This window comes from Coregonus lavaretus, assembly GCF_964263955.1.
Source record: "Coregonus lavaretus genome assembly, contig: HAP1_SCAFFOLD_1971, whole genome shotgun sequence".
NCBI classification, from domain to species: domain Eukaryota; kingdom Metazoa; phylum Chordata; class Actinopteri; order Salmoniformes; family Salmonidae; genus Coregonus; species Coregonus lavaretus.
In genome coordinates, this window is record NW_028162590.1 from 7,501 (window position 1) to 18,303 (window position 10,803).

At 43.9% G+C, this 10,803-nt stretch overlaps 1 protein-coding gene across 1 annotated transcript in view; it reads right to left on the bottom strand.

Moving 5' to 3' along the window:
* LOC311119132 (SET-binding protein-like) overlaps nt 1-9,419 on the bottom strand; it is a gene marked incomplete at its 3' end in the record, with an annotated part of 10,801 nt that extends 1,382 nt beyond the window's left edge. Inside the window, exon 1 of the mRNA XM_084193879.1 lies at nt 8,874-9,419. The remainder of the gene's footprint in view (nt 1-8,873) is intronic.
* Nucleotides 9,420-10,803: the final 1,384 nt, after the last annotated feature.

Here is a 10,803-nt window from a genome sequence, read left to right on the forward strand (position 1 = left end):
AGAGGGGAGGAATCTAAATTCTTTCTCCAGATGTGGTTTATGAGCTGGTCTGGAAAAAACAGAGTCTGAACTGTTTTACACACGCACGCTACGGCAGTGTTATACAAACACACACACGCATAGAGACACTGCAGCTCTCGAGGACCAGAGTTTGTCCACCCTCAATGTTCTTTCTGCTTTCTAGGGAAGAGGGTGTGTTTGTATCACACTTAGTACAGACACACTCAGAACAAACACACACACACACACACACAATGCCATAAAGCCCCTCACTCAGTGAGCCAATCACACTACCACTAGTAATGTATCCATCTCTCAGCAATACACTGAAAGTCCTATCCCTCACACTTACATGAGCCACATTGAACACAACATTGCATTGTTTCAAAGGTATATCTGTATTTTGATTTGACTTTAAAAGTCATCTATGGGTCAGGAGAAACTGTCATTCACAATTTGGATTTGTTCAAATAAACCTCTGCTACACTTCTAATCTGGACATTCCATTCTGAGAGTTTGTGTACCTAGGGCTAGCATTAGTGTGTGCTTCAGGCTCCTGTGTGTGTGTGTGTGTGTGTGTGTGTTAGCTCCTGTACCAGCCTCCCGTCCTGTACAGCTGATCCCCTGTAGTCATATTTAGCTGACAGGTCTCACATGCTCTGCTCACCGTGGGCTTGGATAACCAGCATAATCCCCTACACAGTACCATACTAATACTAATGCTGATGCCTTAACACAGCTCTATTGACACATAGGGCAGTATGTCCCTGTTTGGTCCTCTCTGTTGGGTCTCCCTAATTCCAGGACTGTGACTTGGCGCAATGGCATCTTTTAAAGCCCACTGTGTCTGTGCATGTTGTGTGTTTGTATATGTGTGTGTCTACAGTGACTGGGCCCTAAGGCATGTGTTAAAGCCACCCCATATATGTCTGTGTCCAGGAACCAGGACTCTCCCTTGGAACAATGAGTACACTGTGACCAACCTCATAGTGACAATACACTGTGACCAACCTCATAGTGACAATACACTGTGACCAACCTCATAGTGACAATACACTGTGACCAACCTCAGTGACAATACGCTGTGACCAACCTCATAGTGACAATACACTGTGACCAACCTCAGTGACAATACGCTGTGACCAACCTCATAGTGACAATACACTGTGACCAACCTCATAGTGACAATACACTGTGACCAACCTCATAGTGACAATACACTGTGACCAATCACAGCCTCTGAGGAGGATGCCACAGTCCTCTACCTCAGTGGTTCCCAACCTTTTTTTCGCTTATTGTACCACCAACTGAATGTTGCTCTGCCCAGAGTACCCCTGAAATACCCCCTCATGTGCATTTTACCAGTAAGTCTATGGTCTCATGAGTCTTCTCAAGTTCCCCCTGTGGATAGGCCACGTACCCCCAGGGGTCCTAGAATCCCTGGTTGGTAACCACTGCTTTACAAAACCTTAAAAATATGTTTACAACTGAGGGAAAACCATATAAAACAGCTAGATGAGTCCAAAACCCACTGCTCCAGCTGAATGTCCATGTAGCTTTTGTATAGGCTTTAGCAAAAATTACTGTTTTCACTTGACAATCATTAATACACAACTAATAAGACCTATGGACTAGAGTATAGTTTCACCAACCCTGCTCTGTTACTGGAAATGAGACTGTGTTTATGTAAGGATGACCCTTCCTAGGCCTCTCTCGCTCGGAGCCTCACACTCGCACACACGCGCACACACACACACACACACACGCACACACACGCACTCACACACACGCACGCACACACATGCACGCACTCACACACACACACACACCTCTCTGTAACCGTGTAGACAGCAGGGTGATTGTGAGAGGCCAGACTGGCTGCATAAATAGCTTTATTATGTTCCTAAAGCTGCCAGCGCTACCCACAGCTTCCATCTAACCAGCATAAGGCCTTTCCTTCACTCTCTTTCCTCTGTGTGTGTGTGTGTGTGTGTGTCTATAACTTAAGTACTTTCTGCGCTGAACTATAAAGTTTGAGGGAATGAACAGTATGGCAGTAATAGGCCAGAATGTAGACTTAAAATCTCACCAACTACTACTCCCAACCCATGTACTTGAAGAGCACTAATGAAAGCTATGATTCTCTTCCTTGTGCATATGGGTATGAGAGAGAGAGAGAGCGAGAGCGAGAGCGAGAGTGAGAGAGACTGTTCACTGCCCAGCCGAAACAACCTTTTAAGGTTGCAGAAGCCTTAGGCGGACTCACAAATAGCTCACACACACACTGAATCAGTCTGATTGCTCTTGTAGAAGATTTGGTGTTGCAGAGACTCATACATATGATGCCAGCTACTCTCTCTCTCCCTCGCTCTGTCACTCACTCACTCGCTCGCTCTCTTTCTATCAATCCATGTCTTTCTCTCCCTCTCTCTCATTCCATCTATCTCTCTCTCTCCATCTCTCCCTCTCTCCCTTGTCTGGCTCAGTTAGTAGAGCATGGCGCTTGCAATGCCAGAATTGTGGGTTCGATTCCCGGGGCCATCCTACGTAAAATGTATGTACGGCTTGCATGCATGACTGTAAGTCGTTTTGGATAAAAGTGTCTGCTAAATGGCATATATTATATTATATTATATTCAAACTCTCTCTCTACTCCCAACTGTCTCTTTAACAGAGATAGGTAGAGGAGGATGAAAGGATGAAACTGCCTGTAGAGACTGATCTGTAGAGACTGATCTGTAGACACCAGTGGCTCCCTAACAGTTGGCTGCTATGAGCTAACTGAGGAATGGCCACCCTTGCTCTTCAGGCCTTGAGACTGTGTCCTGACTAAAAACATTGATTCTGTTTACTAGTTAAAACACGCTTTAAGAAACGGCATGTGAGCTGTCCCCCATAGTACACACACACACACACGCACAAACACACACAGGGACTGATCTGGTTAAAACATTCTAACACATCATGTGAGAGTGAGGTAACATAGCCAGTCCGGCAGTGGTTGCATAATGCCCTTGATACAGTCACACACACACACACACACACACACAAGCATGGATGCCTGAGCACACACACACACACACACAGAGCGCATTCATCTAATAGAGTAAAGCAAAGTAGTTCCTGATGTTGTAGCAGTCTGAGTTCCTGCTAAGTGCCCCCCAAACCCTCTGTGTGTGTTTGTGTGTGTGTGCGACACATGGCTAACTCTGCTATCCCTGATCACAGAACCAAAGGACACACAGACAGGTCCTCAACATGCACACTGCCATTGAAGCTAGTCTGCTGTATGAGTATGGCTGCACGACAGCAGATTAATGTTAAACCATTTCAAATGTAGCAGTAGACACAAAATGGCTGTCAGTGAAAACACCTAACCCTCTGCCTTGCCCCCGCTCCTCCTCTCTCTCTTCCCTCGCCCCCCCATCCCCCATCCCCACTCTCTCTGCCAGAAGGTGTTCCTGTACTGATACTTAGCGCAGTCTGCCAACAGTTAGATTTGTCCTTGGATCTCTTTCCTCTATTCCCCCTCCCTTGCCCCACTGGACAGCTCTTTCTCCTCCCCCTCTCCTCGCTCTCTTCTCCTCTCTCTTGCCCATCTCTCTCTACCCCCCCTCCCTCATCTTGCTACCTTCCTCTCTCCCTCTCTTCCTCAACCCCCTCTCTCTCCAGTCTTGGCTGGGGTCCAGTGTTACCCAGAGGAGAGGGTACACAGGGGACTAGGGGAGATCTGGCCACACACTCCTGTTCTCCTCTGTTTCACATCACTTCAGATGGAGAGGAAACAAGCAGAGAAAGTCACTATAGACGATGGGTCTCAATTTACAATAAGTGTCCCTAATACCTATGCACTGGCAGCTACAGTCTCTGGGTCTGCTCTTGACTCAGGTCTCAAAACAGAATTACAATCACACATAACCTATAAGATAATAGAGAGCTGGACCAAACTTACAATTTTTCATTTGAGAGAGAGAGTACCCATGAACTCTTATAGGGGTGCCCTGGCCCTGCTCTGTTATAGGAGGACAAAGTATCTGTAGGTACCCCTATGACTCCAACCCTGGCCCTAACAATTAGCCTGCCTACATCATGGGATCGGAATTTGCTCCAGGAATCCAAACTGAATCCAAACGGAGAGAGCCTCTGTTAGTGTGCTACTGTGAGTCCACCATCCAGTATGTTTCCAGTTGCCATGACAACAGAAGCCCCACACCGACATCTCCTCAACCGTTTCTCAGTGTCTCAATCCAGCAGCCTGCTACTTCTCATTATGCCACTACATCACTCAGCAATACCTCTATACTGTAACTATGTCACTCAGCTATACTCAATCTGCCCTACACACACAACACATATCAAATACAGAATTGGCATCACATTGTTCTGGCAATACTCCCAAAACTTCATTGGGAGTTAGGATGTTTACCATGCTTTTTACATTTGTACCAGGGTGGCAGGTAGCTTAGTGGTTAAGAGCGTTGTCCCAGTAACCGAAAGGTCGCTGGTTCTAATCCCCTGGCCGACTAGGTGAAAAATCTGTCAATGTACCCTTGAGAAAGGTACTTAACCCTAATTGCTCATGTATGTAAAGAAGAATGTAAATGTACCACAAACAATTTGAGAATATCATAATGAAAGTGGCCATTTTAGGCCCTTTTTCAACCTACATGCCTCCTGTGAGACCCTATGATCCATGAACTGTACATGCTACAGACAACATCTCGGTGTAATTACAATTAGTGTACAAAACATTAGGAACAACTTCCTAATATTGAGTTGCACCCCCTTTTGCCCTCAGAACAGCCTCAATTCGTCGGGGCATGGACTCTACAAGGTATCAAAAGCGTTCCACAGGGATGCTGACCCATGTTGACTCCAATGCTTCCCACAGTTGTGTCAAGTTGGCTGGATGTCCTTTGGGTGGTTGACTACTGTTGATACACACAGGAAACTGTTGAGCGTGAAAAACCCAGCATCGTTGCAGTTGTTGACACACTCAAACTGGTGCACCTGGCACCTACTACCATACCCTGTTCAAAGGCACTTAAATCTGTTGTCTTGCCCATTCACCCTCTGAATGGAACGCATATACACAATCCATGTCTCAATTGTCTCAAGGCTTAAAACTCCTTCTTTAACCTGTCTTCTCCCCTTTATCTACACTGATTGAAGTGGATTTAACAGGTGACATCAATAAGGGCTCATAGCTTTCACCTTGATTCACCTGGTCAGTCTATGTTATGGAAATAGCAGGTGTTCCTAAAGTTTTGTACACTCAGTGTATACTCCTTATAATGTGTTCTAAAATATGGAGTATATCTATATTCTGAAATATAATTTTTCACATTCATTTATTCAACATTCCAAATATTATTATTAATATCTCAAAAGTACCCTTTTTGATTTTGCTTATTTTTTGACATATTGTTTGGAACAACACATGCCTACTCTTCAAACATATCAAATTTCCAGAGTGGGCTCTCTGCTACTTTTGATGAATTTTTTTGTTTTATACATAGAAATTGACATTATAGGTCATTAACCAATCACAGCCATCCTGTAGGATTGCACATTCAGCAAATCACCAGCAGAGGGAGTTCCTTTTGAATCCATTTTCCCATTCACTGTTTTGGTGGTGCTCATAAAATGTATCATAACTTAAAAATTAGCAGAGAGCCCACTCTGAAAATGTGATGTACTTAAGAGTATTTTGTTTAAAACAATATGTCTAAAAATTAACTAAATCTAAAAGGGTACTTTTGTTACATTAATATTAATAGTTTTAATGTTGAATAAATTAATGTATAACATTTTATTTCAGAATGTAGCGATACTCCATATTTTATAGCACTCTGTTAGGAGTATAATGACACCAAGGTGTTGTCTGTATCATGTACGGTTCATGGATCATTGGGTCTTACAGGAGCATATCAAACATCCTTCCACCCAATGAAGTTTCTATGTGAGAATTGTCCGAAAAATCTGAGATACACAAAATATTTTTGGGCCATGCTAGCATGGAATCACCCTATTACAGTAGCCTACACACTCACACACTGGTTCAAATTTACCTGGTCTAATTTCCCTAATGGATCACACTTTATCCTACTACAAGAGCATACAAGTTAACACTTAGAAAACATACACTATTATACCAATCAGTGAAATAATCCAGGGGCAAGAAGTTGGTGGGCCTGCCCTGGCCTGTAACTGGTTTCTTGAAGTAAGCTCAAAGCATACCTGCCCTGACCCTGACACTGTGGAAGGCTCTATTTGACAGTCCTGTTTCAGCTGCTATGGTAACAGTGGACAATACCTTCTGGTACTTACTCTGAACAACTCCACAGTTAGTAACTACCTGGTACCAAATGGTACATAGTGGTGCTCATTTCAGTGAATCGCAAAGACACTGGAAAGTAATTTGTTATTAAGCAATAATTATGTAAATACTCTTATATCTAGCCAAGTAAATACCAGGTAAAAATTGGAGGACTGTAACTCCATCCTGAGATCAGATCATGGCCATTTGTGAAACAGACTTGGTCATGCAGTGATCTGCTTGCTTTGGCTTTCTCTCACATGCCAGCAGGGTTTCAAATACCCTATAGAAGGGCTAAAGTGTCCTTATAGGCTAGCCTACAACACCATCGGACCTTCTCAAAAGGTTTAGACCTCTTGGTGTAATGGGTTGTTTTATACACTTAAAGTATGACATGTATTTTACAGTGATTTCATCAATCTACAGTTGTCTTCAGGATGTGTGTATAACCCTTCACACCACCACCAACACTTGGACCATAAATAGGCTTACTCTACAACTCCTAGAACATCTCATCAGAGGTCTGGACCCTTAATGGCACAGGACGCAATGCACTTGCCAAAGGGTTAGTGGTTCAAGACCCGGCAGAGGCCAGTGGCCAGAGGGTTATGCCTATGTCTTCCACCTGCCCCACAACACACACACACACACACACACACACACACACACACACACACACACACACACACAGTTACAACCAGCCACCATCCATGCCTGTCACATTGGTGCTGTTGAGCAACCAAGCTGCAATATGCCTCTGCTGAAACAATCCAGTCGGCTATGAAGGAAAAATACTTGTAAAAATGTGATTGTAGGCTATGCTCCAAGTGTAAGCACTAGTAGGCTGTTCTACCTAATCGTGGTAGCAGCTTCATGTCTATGGCTAGAGATTCCTCCAATGTTCTTCTGGAAGTATAGCCTAATCATGTATGGGGGTCATGTCTATGGCTAGAGATTCCTCCAATGTTCTTCTGGAAGTATAGCCTAATCATGTATGGGGGTCATGTCTATGGCTAGAGATTCCTCCAATGTTCTTCTGGAAGTATAGCCTAATCATGTATGGGGGTCATGTCTATGGCTAGAGATTCCTCCAATGTTCTTCTGGAAGTATAGCCTAATCATGTATGGGGGTCATGTCTATGGCTAGAGATTCCTCCAATGTTCTTCTGGAAGTATAGCCTAATCATGTATGGGGGTCATGTCTATGGCTAGAGATTCCTCCAATGTTCTTCTGGAAGTATAGCCTAATCATGTATGGGGGTCATGTCTATGGCTAGAGATTCCTCCAATGTTCTTCTGGAAGTATAGCCTAATCATGTATGGGGGTCATGTCTATGGCTAGAGATTCCTCCAATGTTCTTCTGGAAGTATAGCCTAATCATGTATGGGGGTCATGTCTATGGCTAGAGATTCCTCCAATGTTCTTCTGGAAGTATAGCCTAATCATGTATGGGGGTCATGTCTATGGCTAGAGATTCCTCCAATGTTCTTCTGGAAGTATAGCCTAATCATGTATGGGGGTCATGTCTATGGCTAGAGATTCCTCCAATGTTCTTCTGGAAGTATAGCCTAATCATGTATGGGGGTCATGTCTATGGCTAGAGATTCCTCCAATGTTCTTCTGGAAGTATAGCCTAATCATGTATGGGGGTCATGTCTATGGCTAGAGATTCCTCCAATGTTCTTCTGGAAGTATAGCCTAATCATGTATGGGGGTCATGTCTATGGCTAGAGATTCCTCCAATGTTCTTCTGGAAGTATAGCCTAATCATGTATGGGGGTCATGTCTATGGCTAGAGATTCCTCCAATGTTCTTCTGGAAGTATAGCCTAATCATGTATGGGGGTCATGTCTATGGCTAGAGATTCCTCCAATGTTCTTCTGGAAGTATAGCCTAATCATGTATGGGGGTCATGTATATGGCTAGAGATTCCTCCAATGTTCTTCTGGAAGTATAGCCTAATCATGTATGGGGGTCATGTCTATGGCTAGAGATTCCTCCAATGTTCTTCTGGAAGTATAGCCTAATCATGTATGGGGGTCATGTCTATGGCTAGAGATTCCTCCAATGTTCTTCTGGAAGTATAGCCTAATCATGTATGGGGGTCATGTCTATGGCTAGAGATTCCTCCAATGTTCTTCTGGAAGTATAGCCTAATCATGTATGGGGGTCATGTCTATGGCTAGAGATTCCTCCAATGTTCTTCTGGAAGTATAGCCTAATCATGTATGGGGGTCATGTCTATGGCTAGAGATTCCTCCAATGTTCTTCTGGAAGTATAGCCTAATCATGTATGGGGGAAGAACATCCACCTACTAGGCTACAAATAAACATTGTAGCAGGTAGTTAAATGTTACAGTCAAGTCGAGATACTAGCCTACCTAGCGAGATCAAAACTCGCTTCAAATTAACTGTTTATTTTGAGATATTGCATTCTCTTTTTTAAACCACAGCCAACCGCAAAAAAAGTATAATAAATGTATATGATCATGTTCAACTCACATTTAGACTACAATAACTCAAGTGTGTAAGAAATTAAGGTCAACTACTTACCCATGTCCAATGTTGTCGAACACTCGAGTCTATCGTGTAAATATGTTATCAAGATAATTTAAAATCCATTTAGTCACATTTACAGAACCGGCGTCTGCACTGACAGCGTCCTTGGTAGCTGTCAAATGGAGCAAGTTTTTTTAAACAGAAAACCCGAGGAAAATGGCGTCAAAAGTGCGCTGAAAAAAGGCAAAAATAATTATAGCCGATCTGATAATCAAATCAATGTTAACAAAAATCCAAGGTTGAGATTGAATCTACGTCCTTTTCCTGTGAAATATAGCGCGTAATAAACCTTGCTTACCGGTAAACTACGCACAAGATTCACAGGGCCACTGTAGAGATCCCCTCGCCATGTCCGTGACTGGTCAGTCGGCGAGTTAAGCGCTGCTTCCCTCTCAAATCCGTGACTCGGGGGGAGGATCGGAGCAAACCGTTTTACTGCAGTGAAAATAAAAACCAGCAGAACGCAGATTGTATCCGTGTAGCCTCCACATTTAACGGTAAAGTCACTGGAGAGATCGTGGTTGCATGCGTAAAAGTGGGAGAAGGTGTTGGTTATCAGAAGACTGGTGTTTTCCCTTCCCGGTGGGTCGGAATTGGAGGGGAGGGGAGGGGAGGGGAGGGGGAGGGGAGGGGGGGGGGGGGGGGGCGTGTTCTGTTCTCTCGCTCTAGCTCTGTGTGTGTCAGGTCCCGTTGATAATGATCTCAGGGACAGACAGGACTGTAGAGGCAGCTTGCGCTTTGGTAGAGAGGAGAAGAGCGCAGTGTCGCCTCCACCTGGTAGCGGGTGGTAGACTAGTCTAGGCCCTACACACAGAACATTCCCCTGTTTGTTTCAACCTGTTTCATAACAGGAAAGCTGATCACTGGTCAATCACCAACCATCCTTCACTATAAGCCTTTGTATACTCCATATGTGATATCCTACTACCATGTCTGATGTTATGTCAAATAGTGTCACAGTATTATTCTGAAGGCATCCTCCTCTTTCAGAATTGGAGCAATATCAAACTGGATTTATTTGATCATGCATTTGTAACAGTGTTGTTTCCGTCCCTCTCCATGCCTCAACCTAGGCTCGAACCAGGAACCTTACCACACATCGACAACAGTCGCCCATGAAGCTACCCCGGCTCTTGTAGAGCAAGCAAAACGACTAGCCTACTTCTAAGTCTCGGAGTGATGTCACTGATTGAAAGCTACTTGCGCGCACCAATAACTAACTAGCCATTTCACATCAACACTGCATTGTGTGTCTGTGTTATTTTTCATGCATAAACAACAGTATGTGCATCCTGTGCTTCTAGGAGGATAGAATATATGTACAGAGCAAGCATAGAGCTGAATAATGATTCACATAGAAAGTAGGTTAGCATCCACTGCATAGCAATTGGACAGTGTGTTTGCATATTGGTGTGTGTTTGTGCTGTCAGGATAGTGTCACAACCAGTGCTGACATTTCCGTAAACACACTACACACACATTTATGCTGCATTAGTTGAGAGGATTATTGCAGTTTCTCTTTCATGGTTGTTAGAAGCTATAGCAACAGCTACTTGCACTAATGTCCTAACATCTTGACATAGTGAGATGCTGTAAAGTGGGATGCTCTCTGTAGAAAAGGCTCTCATGTTTCTCTTACACACACTTATGAAAATTAAATGGACAATTTTAAAGCAAAAATAAGCTGCAATTCTAAACTGAACCCCCAACTCTCTCTGCCCTATCCTTGTCCTCTAACCAGAATTCCTGCATCTGTATCAGCTCCAACCTCACCCAGTGCATTCACAATAGGCAACCTGCCTTAACAAGTAGTCCTTCGGCTGGATTTGAAGTGGGATACAGGTGTTCCCATGGATGGGGACCTCAATTCCTCCACCCTCAATGGCGAACCTCAGCTTGACTCCGCCATAGCTGGGTCCGGCAC